The sequence below is a fragment of the Corvus moneduloides genome, chromosome 14 (genome assembly GCF_009650955.1).
Source record: "Corvus moneduloides isolate bCorMon1 chromosome 14, bCorMon1.pri, whole genome shotgun sequence".
Lineage (NCBI taxonomy): Eukaryota > Metazoa > Chordata > Aves > Passeriformes > Corvidae > Corvus > Corvus moneduloides.
Window position 1 is genome coordinate 7,581,360 of NC_045489.1, and position 25,330 is coordinate 7,606,689.

At 43.4% G+C, this 25,330-nt stretch overlaps 1 long non-coding RNA gene across 1 annotated transcript; it reads left to right on the forward strand.

The window, feature by feature from the left end:
• Positions 1-478: 478 nt before the first annotated feature.
• Positions 479-18,976, forward strand: LOC116451224. The gene is made up of 4 exons (XR_004243137.1): positions 479-666; positions 1,617-1,739; positions 11,003-17,771; positions 18,817-18,976. It is a non-coding gene; the product is annotated as an uncharacterized LOC116451224 (long non-coding RNA).
• Positions 18,977-25,330: the final 6,354 nt, after the last annotated feature.

The following is a 25,330-nucleotide window of genomic DNA, read 5'->3' on the forward strand; positions in this document are numbered from 1 at the left end:
TTTCAACCAAGGCCAGCCCAAATCCAGGGCTGCAAATGCTGGTTCTGCATATGTTTTTTCTGCTACACACTTAATTTGTGCTTAAGTAATGCAACATCAATCTTGAAGTCAGGGAGACAGCTCCCAGTCTTCCCCAATGCGAGGATGCTGGAGATGCTGCAGTGCAGCTGACAGCAGTGTGGATGGAAGATGTCTGGGATACAGCAATGCTGTCCCTGATAGACCCATGGCGAGGCAGAGCAGTGAACTTAAATAGGTGTGGGGTGGGTCAGGGTCTCCCCTTGCACAGGATTTCCTGTAGTAGTTCTGAGCTTTCCCTCACCTGATGAGCTTTCCTCCCTTCCCAGAGCATATTTGTGTTGGAAGTCCCCTGGGAAGGTGGTAGAACCAACCCTGTCTCATTTTGCCCTGGGACCTGTGCCAACCTAGAGCCTTTCTGAGGCTCGCTTTTCCTCTTTTTTTCCCTGCACAGGGCTGAGCTTACTCCCTTGGATGTCTCACCACCTCCAGATGCTGGTACACAGGATACACTTCTAGCAGGAGATAACGCCATGCTCTGTGCTTGCTGGTGGATCTTAAACACCCTTTGTGGGGTCAGTACCCATCCAGTGGCCTCTGTAACGCCTTCCTCCCCTTCTCACCACCACTTCACGTTGTTTACCTGGGGTAAGTTCCACATGGGGTGACATTCTGGCAGGGCACTGCCCCATATGACCTAATTACTACAAGCAGCCCCAAAGGGGCCAGGATTTTCAAATTCTACCCAGGCTGCTATTTTTTTTTCAAAGGTCACACCAAGTGACTATGCTTTCACCTTTGAGTCCACCCATTTCCAATGCCACCATTATTTACCCTTTGGAGGGGAAGGGGAAAAAAAAAATTAACCTTGATCCAAATGTGATGGTTTTGGAAAAAATAAGTAATGCAAGACAAAGCTTGGCTGAATGTGCAAGATGTGCCCAGGCATGTGAGCCAGGCTTCCCCATAGGGGATCAGGAAGCTCTGAGATTTGGAGTGCTGTTTTCTCCAGAAGCTGAATGTATCCAGCACAAACTTGTGCTGCTTCCAGCCTACCCTCGAGAAGCAGTAGTGCCTGTGGGATAGCCTTGGCAGGGGACTGGGATGGGTTGCAGCACATCTAGGTGCAGTGGGAGGTACCTGCTCCTCAGCAGGATGATGCTGGCACCCTGGGACTGGCTCCATGGAGATCCTTGTGTGTGAGGTGATTTGTACAGCCATAAGCCTCGGGTTCAAAGTGCTGGGCTGGCACCTCTGGGAGCATTATCTGTGCTGTGCACAAGCTGCAGTGTGGTCAAAGCAAAGCACAGGATGAGTGCTTGGTGGTGGCAGGGGACTCCTCGCAGTATGCTGCTGGACAGCCCATCCTGCCAAAATACTTTCCGCTAGAGCTGCTTTTCCTCAAAACCTGGCATTATTTATTTATGGAGCAGAAGGGCCCATTCCAGTTGGTGATCTTGAGCCCCTCTGCTTTCCTAAGGGCTTTTCCTCTCACCTGCAGTCTAAGTTTGCAGCAGCTTTTCCTCTTTTTGACAGAAACGCTGTAGACCAGACTAATCTATTTATTTCTGCTTATTTCTTTTCATGTGCTGATTCAGACATCAGGTTTCCTCTGCAGTTTATCTCAGGCTCCAATTTGGATTCAATCAGATGCTGGGTACTGCTCCCCATCAGTGAAACAGGCAGTGGTAGCTCTGCTGAAACAACCTGAAGGCCTCCAGGTAAGCAGAGAGCTAGAGTCGTTTGGGATGTGCTTTTGGAGTGGATGTCACCCCATTTCTGACCAGTTGTGCACCCAGGATTTAGAGAGGAGAGTGGAGCTGTCTCAGTGTAGATTGTCTCCAGCCTGTGACATCTTCTTAATCACCATTTCTCTCATGAACACACCCCAGACGCGATGTGCTGTCCTCAGGCTCTTCTCTTGCACTCTCAGGTTCTCCTTTATTTGCTGAATGTGTTCATTTCCTTGGAAATCAAATGCTTGGCAAATAACAATTTAGCCCACGTTTGAATTTCTTATTTTCCGCTTCTGGTGTCTCTGTCACTGGATGCAAAATCAGATTATCAAATGCTTTCTCCTTAACCAACATCTCAGTAGAAATTAGTTACATATGAGAAAAAAAAGTCTCTTCCAAGGGTCACTGTCTTGGTTTGAAAGACAGGTGTCTGCTAAGGAAGGCAGGAGCCTCCCTTGGAATGGAAGATGCAACCCCCTTTCCCTCCGAGTTATTATAATTTTGAAATCAAGGGGCTTTCAGGCAAAGATATGGGAAATAGGAATAACAGTTCTTTACTAATATATATATATAAAACAAGGCAGGGAAAAAACTGATTTAAACTGACAGTCAGATATGACCTGACCCTATTAGTCAGGGTAGCAGTCCGATAAGGTGGTGGTTGCAGTCCTCCTGAAGTGAATGGATGTGGTTCTGTTGAAGTGGTGATCCTGTGTAGAAAGACCTGGTCTTCCTCAGAAGGTCCAGTGGTAGGTATGTAGCTCTTGTCCTCTGGAAATCCAGTGGGAAAGGCTGCCTGTGGTCTTCAAAAATCGCAGTTTATATCCAGGATGGGATGCTTGGTTTCTCCCTCTGGGTGGAGCTCTCACAATGGAATGATGAGTCATGAGATAAGGCACTGCTGGGCCATTAACAGGACATAGTCTTGAGGGAGGAGGCAGGGAGCACTGCCCCACCTGGTTTTAACAGCTCATGAAGATGGTGATAGAATACATGCTTGTGGGCACATCTTGTATTGTAACCTAGGACAGTCACACAATAAAGTTTTTACTGTTTTAACCTTGTCAGTGAAGTACCAAATGGATTGGCTGTTGGAAAGCCTACAGCACTATTCTCTGTTGCTAAGCACAGAAGGGGAAATTGCCTTCCACTCTTAAATCTGCAACTTCTGCTTTTTGTGTGATGGTGAATAGAAATATTGCCAGATCATCTTTAAACACAGAGGTATTAAGGACTGTTTTTCCCAAGAGAGGAAGAAACATCTAACTTTAGATGTGTGATTGCCCCATTTTCTTCAAAGGCAAGGAGCTGTAGCTGGAAGTTAGGCATATCCTGAGGTCCCTTGCTGAAACAGAGCCTGACAACAGAAGGAATACGAGGAGCTCAAATTTGCTGTTACCAATGCTGAGACTTTTCCTGTAAGCAGCTGGAGAAGTGGGTGCACACAGGGGCTGGTGCTGCAGTCCCTTTCCAGACAAGCTCAGGGACACTTGCCATGAGCAGAGGGTGAATACCCAGACTCAGATCCCCCACTAGAAAATTCTGATGTGTTCTGCTAACCCCACTGGATTTACATTTATGTATATCCAAGAAAGTCTGACCTTGAAAGCTTCCAGGGAAGAACAATCTACTGATTTTATTTATTTTTTTAAAATATTGAAGTATCAGCTTGGTTTTGCACCTTCATATTTATTTTCAGTGCATGTCTCCCAGCTAAATGGCACTAAATGTTGCACTGTTACTTCATGCAGTTGGATTGATTTATATGGGCTTGCAGTGGTCTCATTAATAGCAAGGATTTTCTCCTCTGTTAATACTCAGGGTTAATTTTTGTGCCCATGCGTGTGTAGGAGATAATAATGGGGAAATGTTATTAGGGAAGAATGACTTCTATAAACAAAAACATGTCGGAGAACTCTCAGAGATCACGTCAGCAGGCAGCAATAGCTGATCAGTCACATCAGGCAGAGCATTCCCTTGCTGAGGAAGGTCCATGTTGCCCCAGAGACACAACTCCTTTTGCCATACACATGCTCAGAGTTTGCTGGTGCCCTGAGACATGAGAAGGATAAAGAAGGTGAATATTCACCTGCATCTAATGGTGCCAACAGCACAAGGCCAAGCAGCTGCTGCCCAGCAAGAGACATCTAAACATATATACACCATAATGGATGCCTGATCTTCAGCTGATCTCCTGCTCCCTCAAGGGTACATAAATATGAGTGGTTTGGGTACCACTTGGGTCCCAAGGCCACCTCTAATCCTCCTGACCTCTCACCTTGCTCATGTATCCCCATGTTGCAGGATAGGCAGTAGGGAGAGGAATGCACTATGGTATGTGCCATTTTGCGGAACTATGGCTAAGATTTAGTGCAGAGAGGTACTTTGTAATTTACAGCTTTAGAACCAGTTCAATTAACAGAAGTTTACTTCCAGATGCTTTTAAAGTGAAGGATGCAGTTGTACTGCTCGTGCTGCTCCCACATGGCTTTATTTTTGCTTTTGCAAGTTGAATTTACAGATTTCCTTTCTCATTAAAATTGGTGATGATATTAAGCCTGGGAATCCTTGATGGATTTCAGATTGAATATTGTGAGTCTTGTATTAATGCAGGCTAGCTGCAAATAAATGAGGAAATCCATTAAGCATGTGGTGTGCCTCATAAATATTCCATAACACAAAAGTGTTAGTGTAATGATGAGAAAGGAAAAACAAAAGTGTAGGAGTCAGGAAATGCCAAGCACTGAAAGACCACTCTGATCATCTCTAAGTTCTGCATTAACAGCCCTTTAGATAATGAGGGCCATGTTGACCCCTCATGGAGCACTGTGAGCACTGCATATTTATTTTTTTTTTCTGATGAAATTTTGGAATCCCATGCAATTTTTTTTTTGGTAACAGGCCAAGTTTCAGCAAGATAGTAAATCAAATGTAACACTGAAAAACAAGTATTGCGATGTAAACAGTGATGGGTTTAGTGAAGCTGTGCTCACTTTCTGACCATGTGCTTGTCCTTTGATGCACAACTGGGTAATTGAAGCTCAAATATCAGCCAGAATGAGGCATCGTGCTCTGTAACCACAAAAATTACATGGCAGCTACCGTGTAATGCAACGAAGTCTGTGCCTTGTGTTTACGTAGAGACCACTCCAAAGTGTAGGTGATTATGAGAGTTATATTAGAAATCAATCCAGTGCATCTGTCTCGGAGTCTAAAAACACTGAACCAAGCATGTGGAGGATTCAGAACAAACACAGAAAAATGCAGTGTATCACTGAGGTGTGGATCCTCTCTGCCAGCTACAGAGACAAATGTTCTGGCTGGATTTAATAGGCACATCCATTACTTGTGCAGTGATGCATGCCAAGCAAGGACAACCCAGCAAACCTGCACCCCCGGAGAGCCATGCAGTGCCCAGGCACACCTGCAAACCTCCCCATTGCCAATATTCCCCACTCCCTCCATTGCCTGGCAGGAGCAATGCTGTGCTCTCCACCCTGTGCACCAGAGGTTTTTCTTCTGGATAATGTATAGTGAACTCCTTTCCAGGTGCTCTCCTATAGTGGACTGCTCTAGTGAAGAGCTTGGCTCCTGGTGCTCACCCCCTCCTTTCTGTATAGTTTTGCAATCTGCATTGTCACCTGGCTGCTCCTGGCAGCCCCCCTGGTACAGCATTCACTGTTAGCAAGGCAAGGAGGCATTTGTGGTTATTTCCAAAATCTGTAATGATGGAGGTGGGTGAGAAGGTGCAACCAGACCTTTGGCAAGCAGCTCCTGGCTGTTGAGATGTTTCTCAAGCTGGCAAGCACCACACACAGGAGAATTTGGCCAGTCGGGGGGCTGGTGGAACAGATTGAGTGTCTGGCTGTGAGACTCACAGTTTTTATCAGCTTTCTTCAACTCCTGGGTCTGAGTAGCACAAGAGATAGACTCTTGGCCAGGGTATGTGGGTGTCACTCGAAGCTTCCCCAAGTGCCCCAGCAGCAATGCTGCTTGGTCCCAAGTAGAGATCATAGAATTCTAGAATCATAGAACAGGTTCGGGTTGGAAAGATCAGCTTCTTCCAACCCCCATAGCCACAGGCAAGGGACACCTCTCTGAACACCTAGGCAGGGTGCTGTGGATATTTGCAGGCAGTGATTGGACTTCTGGACAGGAGCAGGGCTCTCTGCTGCTTGCTCCAGGGAATATTTTCAGTTTGGTTTCAGATCCAAGCTGGTGGCTAGGTGTCTCTTTAGAGCCAGGGGTTTGGAATGCTGCCTTACTTGGCTGAATGAACTTCTGACACTGGGTTGGTTGGAGGAGGCCATGAAAGATCATGTCATGTTATGCTATAGATGATCTGAGACCCAAAGTCATCTAAAAGATCCGGCAGCAAGCCTGTGACAACTTAAGGCATTGCGTCAGCCCAGTTTTGAGTACAATGGTGTGGTTTTCTGCCGAAACTCCGGTGGAATGGGGTCTTCTTGTTCTGAAGCTTTTGTCAGGGACAGTGCTGTAAGTGGAAAAGTCCTCTGGCATGGGGGCAGGTGGAGATGCCTGTGCCTTAAAGGATCTCATCAGAGACAACACAGTGGAAGAGGAAAGCCCGTCCTCAGTGCTCCCTCCCACTGCATGGAATGGAGCATGGTTTTATCTGTGTATCAGGCTTGCAGAGGGAGCCAAAATATTCTGGAGTTTGCAAACCTCATCATGTTTAGTAAAATTGAGTTGTCAGATGAGGAAAGTTCTGTCTCTCTGAGTCAACAAGGCACAGTTTTTAATATCCAGGAAAAATCCCAAGGAAGGAAGGTATTTACCCCTCTATACGTGAAAGGTGCCTCATGGCTCTCTAGGTGCCTGTGGTGAGATGTGCTGGTTGTCTTGGCCTGTCTCAGCACTTCTGGGCACCCTGATGGAGTTTTGGGGACATTTGCTGAGAGTCTGGAGTGCTTAGCATCAGGATCTGTTGAAACATAAATCTGAGTAAAGGGGGAGCAAGAGGCTATAAGTGGTATGTCCGGTTGTGGTCTGATTCCACCTGGACAGGCTGCCCACGTACAGCAACAGGTAGTGTTTGATGGATGTTGGCTCATGTGTACATGGCAGGCATGTGAAATTTACCCTGACCTTGAAGGGCAGAGACCCTTTGCAGAAGATGTCATTGAATTAGGGCAGAAGCAGGTGACCTTTCAGTCATTTGCACAGCAGAGATGCCACCTCTCTCTTGTAGCTTTTTTCTCCAACAAATACTTATTTCTGTCCACAAAGCAAGCAAAACCTCATTTTCCCTGCTTTTCCCTTTGTTGCCATCACTCTGTGGCTTTTGAAAGTGCTCTTGCTTGCTGATTTTGGGACATTCTAGTTTTCAAATATCTTGAGGTTATTGAGCATCAAGGGACAAAAGATGACCTTTCCCTTGGGAATGGTCATCCCAGAGCACCATGTCCTTTGCTGTGGCATACAAGGCTCCAAGTGCTGTCTCTCTTTTGTACCTGGTATTGTGTGAGGGGCAGGAGGGCAGGTGCTATCCTGGCCATGGCAGTGGCAGAGCAGCAGGAGGGGTGAGTTGGTGTATGAGACTCTTTGACCCCTGCCTGTGGCACCAGCTAGTTTCTGCTCATTTCTAAGATGTCTTCATAGAATGTAAAAGAATTCTGTACAGAGAGATAAAATGGTCAGATGTCCTGCACTCTCGAGTGAAACATAGCTTCAGTACAGAGTTAAAAAGATGCTGTGAAGGGTGATGGATAGCTATGATACATGAAATGTGACATGTTTCTTTGGCAATAACATTAGAAATCCTTGGCTTATTGGTATGAAACAAAAGAAAAGAATAGAAATCCTTCTATTGCAGAGTTTTCCAACAAAAAAGTAAGTAGAGCTTTTGCCACATATGCTATTCCTACATAACTGACACTCCTTTCCCAGAAGCTTTCATGTCTTGGTCTTCATTCTGTGCCCAAAATCTGTGTGAAGATCTCATCAGATATTGCATCGAAGTAACTGAGTAGTAGAGGAAGAGAGAGGTTAAAACACGGAAAAGTAACAATGGTTTCTTAACTTTGCAGAGTGGAAGCTGCTAATTTGTAATAGATCAATTATCAAAGCATCAGGAATGGGGATGCTCCAGTCCAGTTTGCTAAAAGCCAGCCAGTGTCCAGGCTCATCATACTTGTCTCTTTCTGACCCATTTAGATTCCTTCCTCTTAAAGGACGTTTTTCCAACTGACAGTGTTTAAGTAATGCAGAATTCCTGTGTCTGAAGGACAGTCTGTGATCCAGTCCATTGACTCCTGATTTCATTTAAACTGCAATTCATTATTTTGTTCCTGTGCTCATTGAAGAACCCATTGTTCATTACTCTTTCATCACTCTATGATTGGAACAATTTGTATCTGTCGTTCTTACATTGAGCAGATAATGAAATAATCATTTGTGCATCTACACTGTGTTGTACATTTATTTTTCACAGTGTAATTCACTTTGTAGGGTCACTTTATCATTCTGGAACAAACTGTGGTTTTGTTTAAGCGTTTGCTAGTTGGTAACAGTCTGCAACTGCCAACATCAGGAAGTATGTTGGGATACTGCTGTCCACAGACAACGGTGGTAAAATTATTGCTGATCCTCCAGCTAACAAAACCAGCCCGCCTTCTAGGAGGAAGGATTCTGCTGGCCAAAGTACACTGGTTTTACTGAGCCAAGTCCTGCACTCTTTCCCAAGGTTTGGGTCAACCTATCAGAGAGAGAGATAATAATAAGGGGTAAGATTACCTTAATAAAATTACAACTAGAGGATAATGCACCCAGAGCACAATTATGGTGCTATTCAAATGAGCTCCCATTCTCAAGGAGGTCATCAAGGTTATGATTTCTAGAGGGGTCAAGAGATTACGAGAATAAACTAATTATTCTGACATCAAATAGATATAAAGGTGATTGCTGATTGGTTAATTCATTTTTCTTCTGTGAATCTATTTCTGTTCAATTAATTAAAATGACACATATGTTATACTCTCCAAATATCACCCATGTTATTATGCAAAGGTTGAGTTAGTCATTACATTGGAAAAGGTCAGGGCTTGAATTTAATGCTGGAGGGAGAAACCTTCTTCCATTTACTCGTCATCATTACCATCCAGTTCTTGCTCGGCTGTGGTTTTCAGTGGACTTCCTTATCCTAGGAATGACTCCCATTTCAAGTTCCTGTGAATGCGATGGTCTTGGTGCTTCTGCTTAATGGGTATGTGGGGTTGGGTTTTCAAGGTCATCACTCCAGGACTCTTCTCTATTAATGGGCTCTTCCTGCAGGAAAAACCAAGTCTTCTACAAGTGAAAAAGGTCAGATGGTTATTTACCAGCCTTGTAAAACAGCCACAGAATATTCCAGGTTACTATCACATAAATAGTTTAAACATTTTTTTATGCTGTTTGCAACAGGAGTGACTGAGGAGATATGCGGCCATGGGATTTGACAGAGTCTGTAAACATAAATCTGTGGTCACATTTATAATTTTAATGCCTTATGTGAGACATTTGACTCTAATTTTAATGGTATAGAAATACTTTTTTATGGTAAATATATTAATTCTTCTTAGTTACACTCCATTAACTGGTGTTTAGTTAAGGTGCATGTAGACTGTATCAGCCCTTTTAATAGAACAAGATGAGGAAGAAATGCTTTAAGACACAAGATGGCATCAGATTTATCTGGAGAGAGAAAATATCAGCAGAAACAAACTGTGGCAGGAGGTTAAAAAATCACCTGTTTCTTAGGGAAGATACAACTGGGTAACTATCCGTGGAAACATGAACATTTTGGATTGCGTATCTTCCATTCAAATTTATGAGCAGCTGTCGGGGTGCTGGTGCCGCTCCACCAGAAGGATTGCTCTTTGCCAAACCATAATGAGCAGATTATGGGTGGCGCTAGAAAAAGTATGGGACTCTTCAAGAAATTGCAGTGCATCATATTAACTTCTCTCTGATGTTAGCAATTCCCCATCATATTGTATTACCAATCGCTGTCACTAATATACCATGAAATTCAGATGTATAATGTAGTGTACAACTCAACCTCTCATTTCAAAGTTTTGTTACCCATAATCCTGCATGAGTCATTAGCAATGTCACTGAACAGAGCAAAACACATTCACTTCTTAGAGTGTTTCCTCTGCTGTCAAATAGCTGACATATTACACATGGACACAATGCTTGATTCTCCAGAGAGCTTTGATTGTGGCTTCGTGGAATGTGGGCCTCTTTAATGGGCAATCAGGCCTCCACTACCCCCAGTCTACAGGCCTTGCTGGATGGCTGAGCAGCTGGGTACTCTCATAAAGCACCTATTTGCTTTTCTTTAAATTATTTATCTATTGAAATGTTGTTTATGGTATTTTAAAGGCAATATCATGGGAAAAGGTAAAAAAATACAGTCACCAAAAATGAAAGAACTGAAGGATAGGGTAAAAACTTGGGAAAAAACTTTGATTTTTATAAGACTTGGTCTCACTTGAAAAAGGTTTGTGGCCCAAGTTTGGGGATAAGGGTAAGCACCCAGGACCCTCAGGAACCAGCAGCACAGGGCCAGGAACAAGGCACAGCACCATCCATCCAGAAATGAGGCACAGATGGACCCAAACTGTCACTGGAAAAGCTCTCTTAGTTTTAATTGCAGGGACAATCTCTCAAGGCAGGCTCCGCAGAAGGTCTCACAAGGAAAGGAACTGCCTCATCTTCCAAGTAGAAAAGGGATGACTTTAAGGAGCCTCAACCTACTTGTTGGGTTGTGATGTTCCATAGGTGGATTTATTGACCTACACCATAGGGATGTTGGGTGAGTTCTTCTATCTGGGGAGGTTATCTTGAGCTGTGATGCTGTTACCCTCAGTGAGGTGCCCCTTTCAGCCATGTATTTGCAGTTTTGTAGGTGAATTATCCACCCTGACAGCAGAACGATGGGCTACAGGACAGGGCTGTGGTTGACACTGAGCTGCCAATAATAATTTTGAGAGTGTAGTTTTGTGGTAAATTTTCACTTAGCTTCCATTTCCTCATTTTGCTCATGTGAAAGTTAAATGGGACAGTGTCACAAGCCTTCCTGAGCCAAGATGTATCACATCTACCGCTCCCCCTTGTCTCCATGCTAATTATCTTGACAAATTGGTTTGCCATGATTTACTTGGAAATTCTGCTGGTTGCTTCCCACCTTCTTATTGCCAGACTGCACACGTAATTCTTGGTTGTTTTACCTGGTCTTTTTGCAGGCAATGGTTTGTCCAGAGGGTGTGTGCCTCCTGCAGTCATGGGTCATCATCCTTCAAGGAAACCCAGAGAATGGTGCTCCTGGGTGAACTTCAGACCCTGCTCCCCTCACAGCAGAGAAGGTGGCCTGGCAGGTTAGAGCTGATGGTGGAGGAGACTATGCTCTGGATCTGCAGTCTGTGTCTGCTGAATGCCAAGGTCGTGCTTCCTTCTGGTTCACCTTGTGTCGCAGCCGAGATAAAATGTCTGGAAATGTCACTCCCTTCCTCACCTCAAGATTATAAACACATTAATAGGTTGCCTATTTGTTCAGTTTCTTGTTTAAATTAAGTAATTCTTTTTACACATTTTTTTTTTTAGTAACACGTAACATTTTTCTTGTATGCTATTTTTACACCATTCTTGCATCAAGACCAAGGTCAGATGAAGAGCTTTTTGGCTGGGAGGTCATTCTGTTCAAGAAGGCACTCTGACACATTGGTGCTGCAGCATTTGAGGCTTTTACAAAGAAAACACACATTCAAATGGCAGGTGAAGTACACTGAAGACTGAGCAGCAGTGGGGCTGTACGATCACCCATCAAGGCATGGCTGAAGTTTCTTAATTTTGCCTGAGCTGGGCTGTGTGGAGGTGAGGCTGCAGCTCTAATTCCAGCACTCACAGCCGATGAGGTGCTTTGTCGATTCTCTCAGCAATGGTGTGACAGGCCCAGTGGTTCCTGTATTGTCAATTCAAGTACTTATCCTGCCATTCCCAATTTATTTCATGTAGTCTCTCCAATCTCCACATTTTCTAATGTCACGATGGTGATTAATCTATTCTTGCTCCTGAAAGGATGCAAAAGAGGGACATTAGAGACAGCGCAGCTCTGTTAAATACCTTGTTGTCAGGTCATATCAGAACTCCAACCTGGTTTTTAAACAAAACTTCCTAAAAATATATATTTAAGGGAGTACACAATTATTAGGAGTGATGCTTGTGACAGTAACATACATGACATTTTAGCTGTTCCTCTAAATGACCTGGCTGAGTGGTGGTTTATGACCTGATTTGCACACCAGTAGTTTTGCCTATACAATAACCAGGCAGCCAGACTCAAAGTGCAATTACAAATGAGATCCAAGCCTGTTACCAATTTAAATCAGAGTAAAGACATACCAACCTGGGAATGATAAACCATCAGACACAGTATCAGTAACTTAAAGTAAAATAACATTTGCAGCTTGGCCTGGGCTGAATGTCACAAAGCAGGAATGTTTTATCTGGCAAGGGCTGTGACTGCACGTCTGGATGCTGTGTGATATGGAGGGATAGCCACAAACTTTCAGCAAAACAATTTCTCATCAGAAAATATTAGTTTATCTAGCCCACAACTTTTGGAAGGGAATTTGAGCTCTGGCAAAGGTTAAGGCATTCACCAGCCATGTTTGTTATCTAAACTTGAATTTCTGAAGCTCTGTGTGAGTGCTCAAATTTCTGAGACCCAGGCTGCATTGGCTGACTGTCTCTCAATCCCCTATTCTTCAGAATTCAATTTTGACACTCTTGAAGTTTTGGATTTATTTCTGGCCCCCTCTACCAGTGTATTCCTTCTTGGTGTTTAAATGGCAGCAGGAATAGCAAGGAAGCCTTCCCTTCAAATCCCAGATCAGCACTTCTGTAAATTTGAGAATTTGCATAAAAACATCAAGTCTCTGCCACAGTTCCTAAATTGGGCTTTAGGAGAAAATGATTTTAAAGAACCTGAGAGTGGAATGGAGGGATGTCTACAAGCCTACACACATCTCACATCTACATGCCTGCTTTTTTTGCTAAAATTTTTCAACCCAAAACCCCAAAGTTATTCAGAGGTGTTCAGATAAGCCAGATGTTATATCCACATGCAGTGGCTGTGGGATCCAGGAGAAAGTAGGATGTGAACCATGCCTAATTTTTAGTCATTAATATTAATATGAGTCAGGTTGGTCTGTCTAACAGATCTTTCTGCCCTAAAATTGTGCTGGGGCTGGTAGATATATGTGAGGCCACAAGGCTGGGCTTACTTTGGAGCTTGGAGACCAGCAAGGCAAGGGATGCCTTGGCTGAATGCACTGGGGTTATGCAGAAGAGAGTGAATTAAGCTGCAACTGGGGACCTCCCCAGCACAAACCAGTGAGCTGCTCCCTCTTACATCATGTTGTTCTACTGTGGCACTCATTACTATGGGAGGCTGAGGTGGCCAAATAGTGCTTGAATGGTGCAAAAAACAATTAGATGTATTCATTGCAGAGAGATGCAGCAAGGGCTGTTACATACCAGGAGACTGCAGAAAATCTCTAAACCCAGATTACTGGGGCCCATCAAAGCACCCCAGGCAATTACTGTGTGTTTGTCCTGTTCCTAAGCTTTTCTGCAGACATACACAACTATTTGGTCTTAGAGACAGGGTGTCGGGCTAGAGGGACTGGTAATCAGAGCCAGCTTGACCATTCTCATATAGCAGAAGGAGATGGCTTTAGACAACTCTCAAAGATGTGATCTCTGCAGGATCTCTTGGGTAAGTGATGTGAACTCTCAGTGTGTCTCAGAGCTGTTTCTGCTATAAAGAACCTCAGCTCTCCATTAGGAGACAGTTCTGAGGAGGCTGTCAGTCATTCCGGTGTCCTGCTGGAGAGTATTGTGTCTGTGCTGGGCTCTGCATTGGCTCACATTAATAAGGAGAAGAGGGTAGAAAGATACAAAAAACAGCAGAGGATTATTTGGCAATTCCAGTGTCACCAGGAGCTGATCCCAGCAGTTCAACATAATCACTGAAAGAGGAGAAAATCCAGGAGATTTCACTGGAACTGAGCAAGAGCTTGACAGCAGGCAAATGCTAATGTAAGTAGGCAACTGGGAGCGAGGGGTGGAGGGAGGGTGGTGTTGTTTAGCACTGCTTACAGAAGTGCCATTTAAGTCTGAAGAGAGCCTGTAGAAAACATGTCCCTTCCTGCTCAGCTCCCCTGCCCTGTCACACATATCTGCCTGCACAGTCCTGCTGTGCCAGTGGGTGTTTTCGTGCTTGTGGAGTTCATCTCGTGCAAAGCATCTCCAAAGCAGCCTCAGTTCACCCAGGCCAAGGATACCTGCCTCCTCCATGGCTAGCTGGAGTGTCAGCACAGAGAGGCTTAAGCTGAGCGGCAGCATCGTCTTGCTTTTGCTGATCCACTGGTTTCTGCCCCAAGGATGGGGATGTGGAGGAAAACCAGTGGCTGATACAGGCTGGCACAGAGCAGAGCTGGGTGTGCAGCCTTAACACACCAGCATGTTTTTCTTCTGCGAATTGCTGCTCAAATAGCCAATTTCTTTCAGGGGAGTAAAGGCTGGCAACATCTGTGTGTGGCTGTTGTGCGTTTTCTGCTGGCAAAGTTTCCTGGTTCTAACCAGTCATTGGTTTTTCTGGACACTCACCATCCAATTTCACTTCGGTCTACTGCCCCTCTGGGCTTCTGGCAGGACATCATCACCAAATGAAGCCAAATCTTTTTTTGGATAGTAGCAAATGTGGCCATTTTTATTGTGTTAGAAGTCTAATTCTCACATGAACATCAAACCCAAACCAATGTTCTTGCAGCAGCAAGTCACAAATCCATGCTGGTCTGTAGACAAGGTCTTCCCAACTCAGTCCATGAGTGCATCAGGGGGGTGTGCACATCCATCAATATCCTCTTCTGCACCTAGGAGCATTTTTCCCACTATTCTTCTTCTTCTTCCTTCCTGACAGCTCAGAAAAGCTTGATTGTACTCCAGTAATGGTCTACGAGCACCTTCCACAATTTAATGTTCCAAAAATCGCTTCCTGGCCTCCATTTCCAGCAGTATTCTCCAGAAACAGTTGGGCCATGTTTCATTGTAATGTCAAAATTGAACTTTTCTGCATCTAAATAATAATTTTGTTGTCTAAGGATAAGACTTTTTTGTTTTAGAGCCGCTGCTTTGATATTTTCTCTCACAAATACCTGATCATGTTAAATATCCATGCTGGACACTGTGCTTTCCTAGAGGAAAAGAAAAAATAGTGAAGGTTGCAACTGCAAACCACATTCCTTTCTCATTTCCTGAACGGCATTGTGCTATTCACAGTCTCAGAGGTATCATTTCCTATCACAGACCATATGTACCATGGGATACACTCCAGTAATTCTCCATAGAGGCTTAATACTGAACAGATAAAAGTAATGTTAAAGAATCATATTTACAGGAAACTGTTTTGCTTTGTTGACCATGTTAATAATAAAGTTCTGCAGGAAGAGAACATCTGGGTTTCTGTAATCCAGCCTGCTTTTGTGCAGGTTACTTTTGGTTTCCTGGAAAATATTTAGTCTTAAAGATCTTGATGATTATTTGTATTTGGATGTTTCTGCAGTTGTCCCTGAAGCAATAGGCTTCAGGAGATCATGGGTGCATTAATTTGAATTAATTATAGCAGCTTTGACTTGCCTTTGCTATAAAATTGACTTGCTTAGTTCACCCGCTAGACATTGTCACTATTAAATCCAGAAGGTTTATGAGGATAAAGTCTTGGGATTCTGGTGACTCTCCTAAACACTTAATCAGAGTAGAGCTGAAATCAGTCAAACATGAAGTCCCATGCCTGTATTTAGGGTTGATGGTCATCCATAAATCCAGGTGCATGCACATCCCGAACGTTACTATTTGATACTATTCTAATTTGGAAGGTATGGGGGTCTCTGCCCTTCTGGAGAACTGCATTAACTATGGATTTTCACTCTCTGTGTTTCCAAAACCAGCAATAAGTGGTCCTGGCAGGGAGAAGAGAGATGCATGTGATAGCTGTCACTTCACTAAGTGAAAATCCAGAGGGGATGGCAGTCAGTGTTCATGTGAGGAACACATCAAGTGGGTAATGGCAAGAGAAAAAAAAGCAATTAAAATATTACCATAAGGAAATATATTTTTAAAAGGTGAGAGAGAAAACCATGGACCCTGGTGGTTAGAGATTTACCTGGGTGGTCCAGAGAGGTTAGACCAGGAGTCCTGTGTGCTTTCCCTGGGCTATGCTGGCAGGAGTGTGCCGTTGCAGATCCACCACCCTTTGTGCTGGAATAGTCACCCAGCTCTCGCGCATCACTGGGAAAGGTTTCCATTCAACCCTTCCACCCATTTTTTTTCCTACCTGAAGAATAAGTAGAACAGGAAAGAGAGATGAAATTCGGTCAGCAATTCCTGGATGAGCTGTAATGTGAGGCTTTTTACATTTCAGTGAGAATGGGAGAATTATACACTGCCCTGTCAAGCCAGGCTCCAATATCCTGCCCACACATGTGTATGGCTAATTTTTCTTTTTCTATTCTTAACATTAAGACACTTCACCCCAAGATTAAGATTGCTAGTAAGTCAACTTCATTGGTGCCTGGAACACTGCACTATGTAAGCTGAATTTTTATACCTAATATGTACAAGAAATTTTTTGTCTTCTCACACGTGCTTCTCTAGGGCTTTGTCTTCATTATCGTCTGAGCATGTCTGGGATGGTAAAAAGATCCACTCCTCTTTCATGAGCACAGCCAGGAGAGTTTCACATAAGCCATGCTGCAATTTTGCAAAGAGCTGATTTCTTCTTCAGAATTAAATGTTTGATTAACAAAACATGTTAATTTAAATCGAGTTGAAAATTAAATAACTACTCTAATGGGAGGCACAAAGTGCCATTTCAAAATACGTAAGAGCAGGTTTGCGGACTCTCTACTGTAGAGAAGACACAGGGGTTTGCACATGTGATGTGTTGCTCCACAAGCCCTCACAGATCACTGGTGCAACCATCTCATCCTCAAAATGGTCAAATGATCTATGTGGCAGGGACTGTGCATAGAAGAGATGGGCACAATCTGAACTGAACAGAAACTGGAAACAGCTTATTAAATCCTCAGGCTCTTTTGCATGTAATAAGAAAACTAAGGTAAGAACAAGATTAACCTGTAAATGGGTTAATTAGAATAACTTAAGCATTGTTTAATCTATGTTTTCCATAATAATATGTGGTGTTCAGTCAATGTAGAGTTGAAGAGTTTGGCTGCACCCTGTTTTAAACAATGATCATGGATCAGCCTGGAATTTAAAGACAAATAAACTATGGGGAAATAGAATCAAGAAAAAATTTTCAATTAAGTTCACTGAAATTGAATTGACTGGGAATAGCATGGCATGATGGAATTCAGGATGGATGAGATGTGATAAATAGGAAGAGCAGCCCAAGAGAACTCACTGAGCTCCTGCTTCTCTGTGGCAGGGAGGATGCAGACCTGAAAGTATATCCAGGGATAACTTTGCAGGAAGCTATTCCAAGTGATAGTTTTCCCTCGAATCTTGCTGTACCAATTAGTAATGATTTGTGGTAAGAGTAATTCTGTATTTCATTTGTTGCATTTATTGCAGAGGGCATTAACATACCGAGTAATGAACCTAGAGCAGCTGAGTGATTTGGCTGAGGGTTTGCTCACGTGATGATGCTAGTTGGTGATCAATGATGCTTTTGTCGTTCAGGAAAATGCTAGTTTCTAGGAGCATTCTTTTCTCTGTGTGTAGTTACAGTGGAAAGCAATATGCTTTAAATTTATTGTATTCTAAGTAGTTCTAGAAGTCCCAGTATTGAAAAAATGAAGCCTAAAAGTTATGTTTCCTATGGGTTTTAAAGTCATTTTAATCATATTATTCTTCCTTTTAAGGAGCATCTCTGTGGTCCTCGAAAAAAACAGAAATTGATATCATCTCCTTTGACTGCAAGTTTACATGGTAAGTCATTAGATACAGAATTTGCCTGTTTCTTTATGAAATTTAACACCTGACTTTGTCTTGGCCTTAAGAACATTTTCTACAACTCTGCACATAGGCACAATCCATTCCCTGCTCTAGGCATCCTTCAAACCTGTCAGAAATGCACATAAAAATCAGGCATCAGATATCTCAAGATCAAGTCAAATAACTCCACGACCACGTGAATGCAATTAAGATAAATGTGCTCATAAACTCCCAACAGATTCCAGTCAGCCCAGCCAATCTCCTGGATAATAATTAGTATGAGAGGTGGGTATTTGGCTGTAGTCTGTGTGTTTTATAAAATTACTGAGGTTTTTAGTTTCTGGGTTTTTTCCTTCCACCATTCTTTTAGGTGTTTGGTGTGCATCAACTGTTATTTTTCTTGCCTTAGGAGTTTTATAATTTTGCATGTGGTTTTGGCTATCTGTTCACGAGCTTCCAAGCAGGCACACATCCATTCCTGATGAAGATCCTGTTTTCTTTAGGCTCCCCCATCAGCTCTACCTTTGGCTTATGGGGCACATGTTAACTAACCACCCCACTAGTTGTAAGAGAAATACCCCTGCAAATCCAGGCTGATAATCCACATGAAGAAACACAGTGCAAAGAAAAGCTTATGGTTACGATGAAGGAGACTGCAACTGAAATTTGGTTCACAGGAATGAAGCAGTGGTTTAGTTAATGACTAATTGCCAAAGGATCTACACATATGCGCATAAATGAGAAAAATCAATATAGTTGATGAATCCCCTTCTATTTTACAGTCAGGGATAAATCATTTCTAATGACCCTCAGTATTTATGTGTGAGCATCAAATAAGAGAAAGGACATTAACTGTCCCAAAAATTTGGCTTACGCAGGAGATCAGATCACCCATTTCTTATTGTTGGGGCTTTCTGAACTCTCGGAAGTGTAAGACAATTTAATAGAAAAATTGAATTGAATACACAGTTGAATTGTAAAAAGAAAGACTATTTTATGTATTAAAAAGTGCTTCTAATGACATCTACTTTCATAATAGTGTTTTGTGCAATGAATGGATTGGACAAAAGCACTGGTAAATCGCCCAAAAGAAGACTGCCTGACACTCAAATAGCTGCTAATGGTAGGTAGCTCCTTGACTTCTTGTTATATTTCTTTCTTGCATTTAATCCTTCTCAGACCATTATGCAGAAAGACACTGCTTTGCTTAAAGGATTATCAACGTCACCAGGCACTGAAAAGATCTGGAGACATTTTAGCCACCTTTTTGCAGATGGGATTCACATGTCTTTTGAGAGTAAACAGTCTCATTGAGGTTGGAAAACTTCAGAGAGGATCCCTGGAAAGGCTTTTCTACTACTTCATGGTGGTGAATCTCCCTGGGGGAGTGGAGTTATCACCAGTCACCCCATCATTAACCATGCAGGACATTTTTCCATTTTAACTTCTATTTTTGCAACTTTTCCAGGGAAGTGATATTTACAGAGTGGGAGTTAAAATCTCCCTTAATCTTAATGGTATCTTTGGGCTCTGCTGCCCCAATCTCGCCTTGTCTCCACTGGGTGTTTCTATAGCAACTCCCCAGGGAGTTTTCCTGTTATCTGGGTGAAGTTAACTGGAAACAAGTAAATGTACTTGAGATGAAGTGGTGTTGGGGAAGACTGATGAGGCCTTCAGAGCATGGCCTGAAAAAAAGCTGAATTATTTGCAGAACCTTCCTTACTTGAAGCTCCTGCAGTCAAAGATTTTGCCTAAAGTACATCTGCCCTCTGTTGTGCCAGTGCAGTCCCAGGTACAGGAAAATTTTGCTGCATTAATAATAAAGCATATGGAGCTCAAACCGGCCAAGCCTAGAGGTGCCTTGAGGGGAATGGGATTTTCACAGGCAGTTTGAGAAGATTGATTGTCCCCGTTCCAACCAAATTATAATAAACCTGGTGTCATGTCTCATTAGCAGGCATTTCTGTGTGGTTTCATACTCTGTGGATGAGATCCATCTCCCATCCAGGGACTGCCAGGATGAAGCAACACCTTTACCACCATTCATCAGCAGTATGGGGTGGCCAGACCCAGCACCGCTCATCAGAGGAGGTGGAGGGTGGACCTGGCTAAAGGGATGCTCTCAAGGGAGGATCCTTTCTGCAGCTTTCTCTAAGGAGCTTGGTAGCTGTTGTGGCAGCTTTTCTCTGAAATAAATAACCCAGATTATACTGAATCAGAAGATTTGTATCCCAGTTGAAAGCCCACTTGCTTCACTCTACCTCCTGTTTCCAGACTGTGGACCAGACTTTTCCAGGCCAGTGTTGTAGATGACATTAATCAGCTTTTCCTTTGCGTTTTAGACAACCATAGACCAAGCTGTTGGCAGGCCAGCAGCTATTTGAGAGCTGCCAGACCTTTGTTAGATGGTAAGCATCTCTCTTTGAGCTTGAGCAGTGTCTCCTGTTGGGAGTTGTGACCTCCTGCTGCTGTCACCTCAGGGAATGGAAAAGCTGCCTCCTGTGCAGCCTGAGCTACAGATACCAGCCGACTCCTTCCCCCACTTTAATATTTTGGATACCAGCCATGTGTTGTTTATCATTGGTTCTGATCCCTAAAGCTGAGGTGCTGATTCTTATCTGAAGCTTCAGCTGGGCTTAAATCTTTATCTTCACTCAGTGAGTCTGAGCGCTGAGTGTGCAGAGACATTATTAGATTATTAAATCAATGACACTCAGGTTATTAGTCACACTCATCCGCATTACCTGACACTGTAATGACATTCTATTTTTACTTCCAGCCTGCTAATGCCCCAGAGGTACTGAAATTGTGACCAGAAAATTAATTTCTATACATTTGAACAAGAAATAGAAGTATAAGAAATAATCCCACATCAACAGTACAAATCCTAATGGAGTTGTTTAGAAAAGCAACAGGGAAAGGGAGAGGGTGGAGAATGGTGTCTCACATGCAGCCTTCCCTCTGTGCTGCCATGCCAAACTCTTATGGGTATGATGGTTGATAGGAACTGGGCCAGACTATTTTATCTTATAATTCATTTGGGGCAATTAAGAGTTATGAGCTGGCATTAGTGATTTTCCTCACTCAGCCAAGACTTTCTTGCAGAACCCCTCCACCAGGATGATGAAATGGGCTTGTTTTTTAAGCTATGTTTAATTAGCTATGTTTAAAATGAAATCAAACCCTGTAAACAGAAAAAGGCCAGCACAAGGCAAGATGTTGTTTATGTTTTAAAAAATGACTCCTTAATCTCAGGCAAATTATCATCCCAGTCCCCAGGCTGAGTTAAGAAGTGAGGTCCAATCTGATGATGCCTGAAGATTGAATTCGATGTTATTTCTGCTTTGCATGATGAACCATCTGCAAGCTGGGAGGAATCTGTTACTGTGGCAAAATATCACGGGAAATGCTCAAAGTCCAGCCACGCCCTTGTCTAGCAGAGCAGTACTGGCCTCTTTGCCCCTGCAGTCAGATAGATGCAGAAATGTGGCTCTGAGGGCTCTGCTCCCCACTTTGAACCCCTGAGTGGGGGTTGCAGGTGTGGGATGTTGCCAGCGTGAGCTGGGCAGGGCACTGGCATGGGAACAGATGCCCGAAGGCAGGGGGGTGGCTGGAAGAGGCAAGCTCTGCGGGGGTACCACAGCACCCAGCCAGCTTTCAGCTGTCAGGGACCGCTTCTACAGGGAAAACAGTGGGGAGCAGATGGTGAAACACCCCACAAGGGAGAGCCATTCACACCCTTTCCCCATGCCACCCACAGCCCCAGATACTTCCAAGTTCCCTGAGTTTATTGATTACCAGGGACAAATCTCCATATTGCTTAATTATAACTTGGTTAATGCACGTCTTCACATTGTATTTATTTCATGCTGGCAATTTCCAAAGTGCTCACTGTGCCAGAAATGGAGCAGGGTGACTTTCTAAGATCTTCCGCTGAGGAATTGCCACTTAAAAATGGAGAAATACATACAAGTAGAGGTGTGGGAGTAAGCATTGGTGGTACCTGCTAAACACATATTGCAGGATGCTCTTGAGAGCAATGTTTGTAGTAGAATTATAATGAGCTGAGTTGTTTAGGTGTAATTAAAAGATGGGAGTGAGAACTTGCGTGCAAATCCTTTTTTCTAAGCTTTGGGAAGCCTGCTAATAAGACATAAACATTTAGCAGCTCAGCTGGAGTATGGTGTGCTCTTTGGTTAAACGTTAAAGGGGCATTGTCGAGCAGTTTTAATTAATTAGCTATGTTTAAAATGAAATCAAATCAATTTGGAGGAGTTAGGCTCAAAATTAATGTTGTTTTCACCTGGTGGGAAATGTGCTTTAAATTATGAACATCTTAAAGACAATGAAAATTAAAAATGCCTCTAAGAAATTGCATCCACATGGTTCCCTTTTCTCAGAGAATGGCCAGTATTCTGATGATCTGGCATTACCGTCATTGCTAGAATAACAGTAAAATTAGAGCCTTTTAGGCTCTGTCTGCTACAACCAGCATTTACACAACATCTTCTAGACATGCAGTGCCCATGTCGAACCTGGCATGTAGAATCTTGAATATATTGTTTTCCTTTTTTATTACGACTTTTCATGGCGCAACATAGGACTTGCACTACCAGGTAAGGAAGGTGGGCAAGAAAGGGGGTTTAATGCATTTGCTGAACACAAGTGGGATGTGGGTATTGTACACTCAGCCACCAGTATCTGTGAGATTCCTGCCCAGTTTTAGCCACTTTGGGTAGTGGGACAAAGATCTCAAGGTTTGTAAAATTCCTACAGGTGTGAAAATTCACAGCTAGGACAGGGAGGGAGTCCAAAAGAGTACCCGCACTGAAGGGAGATGTAGTACAGTGAGATCCAAAGGGGAGGTGATGGATGCAATCAGTTCTCTGGTTTGTGGAGGAAAGGCATTTCTATTCTTCTTCTTCTTGCTGCTTAGATGCCTTGTGTTAGATTTAGTGGGGGGGAATCAACAAAACTCCCTGTGACACAATAGGCTTTAACTGATGGAAGTTGTTATGTGCTATTATGCGAAGCCTTTACAGTCTATTGAGTAAATAATCTACAGATTAAAGCTTTCTAAGTACACAGTGACTTGATAGGTAACCAAAGAAGCCATTACGATATCAGTAAGAGGAGGATTAAGGTCCCTCACACTTGGTGCAGGGACAGTCTATCTACTGCCAACCTCTGTGAAACAAAAGCCATTTCAAACACCCTACAGCACAGTTGTGTTCTGAGGCTGGGGACCAGTGATTTGGACAGGGGCAGCTGCTCCTGCCCTCCTTCATTGCAACCCAGGGATGCCTGTGCAAATCAGTGATGGTGTACTGTCTCCAGCCTCCCAGGCTCACCTGCTTCTGTGCCACGGGTGGCTGGAGCCAGTGCCACGGAGAAAGGAGCAAACCAGTGGGCTGGGAGTAGATCCCAGTTCTCTTTATGTAAATAAAGCAGAGTGTTTTCTTTCTGAAATCCGGGAGCAATATGTGTGTAGAGAGCCGGGCTGTGAGGCAGCAGGACAGGAGGATGTAAAGCCCTGTCAGCCCCTGCAGGGGGAGGAATCAGGGTGCTGGCTGGGAAGCCAGGGATTTTTCCTAAGGCCAGAGAGATTTCTGCCTTTCTCCCATGGACATTAATCCACCCACTCACCACCCTGACCACCCAAAGCTCCTCTCCTTCACTGCTCCCAGCTCAGAGCTTCCTTAGTCCCCAGGGCACCCGGGTTCGTTGGAGACCCTTCCTGAACCTCCTCCTTTTGCAGGGGCCTCCTGGCCAAGGCACATCCAGCATCCTGCCTCCCCCCACAGCATTTAATTACTCCAGGTTTCCAGTCACTCTGGTGAGTTTAATATGAGCTATGTAAATTCCTCCCAAGAATGATAGGATTTTGACAGCCTGATTTGCCTCGCAGGCATCCTCAAACCAGCTCATTTTCTCTTCTCCGGAATTTTTGAGCTGTCGGGTGGCATTTGATTATCATTGGCTGGCATATCTGAGCTCTGGGGTTGAGCATAAACGTATTTTAAATTTAATAGGTTTAAGATGTAATTATTTTCATGCTGATGAATTTATACTTGTAACCAGAGAAACTTAGAGCATTTAATGAACTTATTTAGGTATCATGGTGCAAGCTTTAAACCCAATCCCCAGTATAAAATTAAATCATGTTGGATAAAAACTAACACCCAGAAGCAAAAACTGAACTGGGTAAATGGACGAATTTTAAAAGACAGAATAAATACAGATATAAGGCACCTAGGGGACAGATTTACTAAGAGCTTTTGCACTATTTTCAATGGAGCTTGTAACAGCATAAAAGTATTAAATCTGATTTACTAGAAGGGATTTGTATAGTGTTTCACTGCCTGTTTCCCAGTACCATAGCCCCTTCCCATCTCTCCCAGGACTCTAACAGGAGCTCTAGACACAGCTGAGCACTCAGTGGAGTAAGATCCAGCTTTGCCAAGGAGTTTGCAAGCAGCCAGAGAAGAAAATAATGCAACAATTCAGTGATCCAAGAGGATTAACAATGTGATTCTATGAAAATCAATTCTCATTCCAAACAGGTCAATATGGAGCAGCCCTGCCAGGCCGGTTGGGAGGTAAATGGTGAATACTCACCCGTTGGAGAGTCCTGCCCACCTGCCCCATGCTGTGGGGGCTTGGCTTTGCCAAGGCAAGTTTGAGAACTCCTTTCCAGCTCCCTCATACCAAGGCTTTTATGAGGATCTTTTAAATCCTACAGACTTCCAGAATTTGTGCAAAGGAAGTGTCCCACCCTTAAAGAGAGACTTCAGTTTTCACCATGGCTGGTCATGTCATGTGGGGTGATTACTCACAGACCAGGTTTGGAAGTACCAGAAGTGTACCTTTTTTTTCTGGTGAGGGGGAGGGAGGACCAATTAGAGAGCCCAGGTGAAGAGAATCAGCTCTTGATTTATTCCTGAGGACCTCATTTGAGACGTAAGTACTGATGAGCTGCTCTAGTACTGTCTGTTGTTATCAAATTCAGCATCCCTATGGAAAAACCATCCTACCACAACTATATTTCATTTTAACCGAAGAAGCTGGAGGAGAATGAGGAAACAGATTAAGATGAAATGGGAAGGGATTAAATTTTAAAGTTTAAAATAAACCAAGACAAGTGACCTTTACTATACTACCTACAAGCAGAGATTACTTATTTAATGCTTCCAAAAGCAGGCAAATGCACCAGGAAGCAGCCAGCAGGGCTAAAGCACAGAAGAGAATCACTGAAAGGGCTTAATGAGACTAGATTTTCACAAGATTAATCTTCTATGGACTGATTACACATAGGAAACAAGGGCTAGGAAAAATGTGTGTCTCGGTTTTGAAAGACAGGTGTCTGCTAAGGAAGGCAGAAGCCCCCCTTGAAGTGGCAGATATAACCCCTTTTCCCTCTAAGTTATTATATTTTGAAATCAAGGGCCTTTAGGCAAAGATGTGGGAAATAGGAATAACAGTTCTTTACTACATATATATATATATATATGTATATATATATAACCAGTCAAACAAAACAGCAATAACTATGG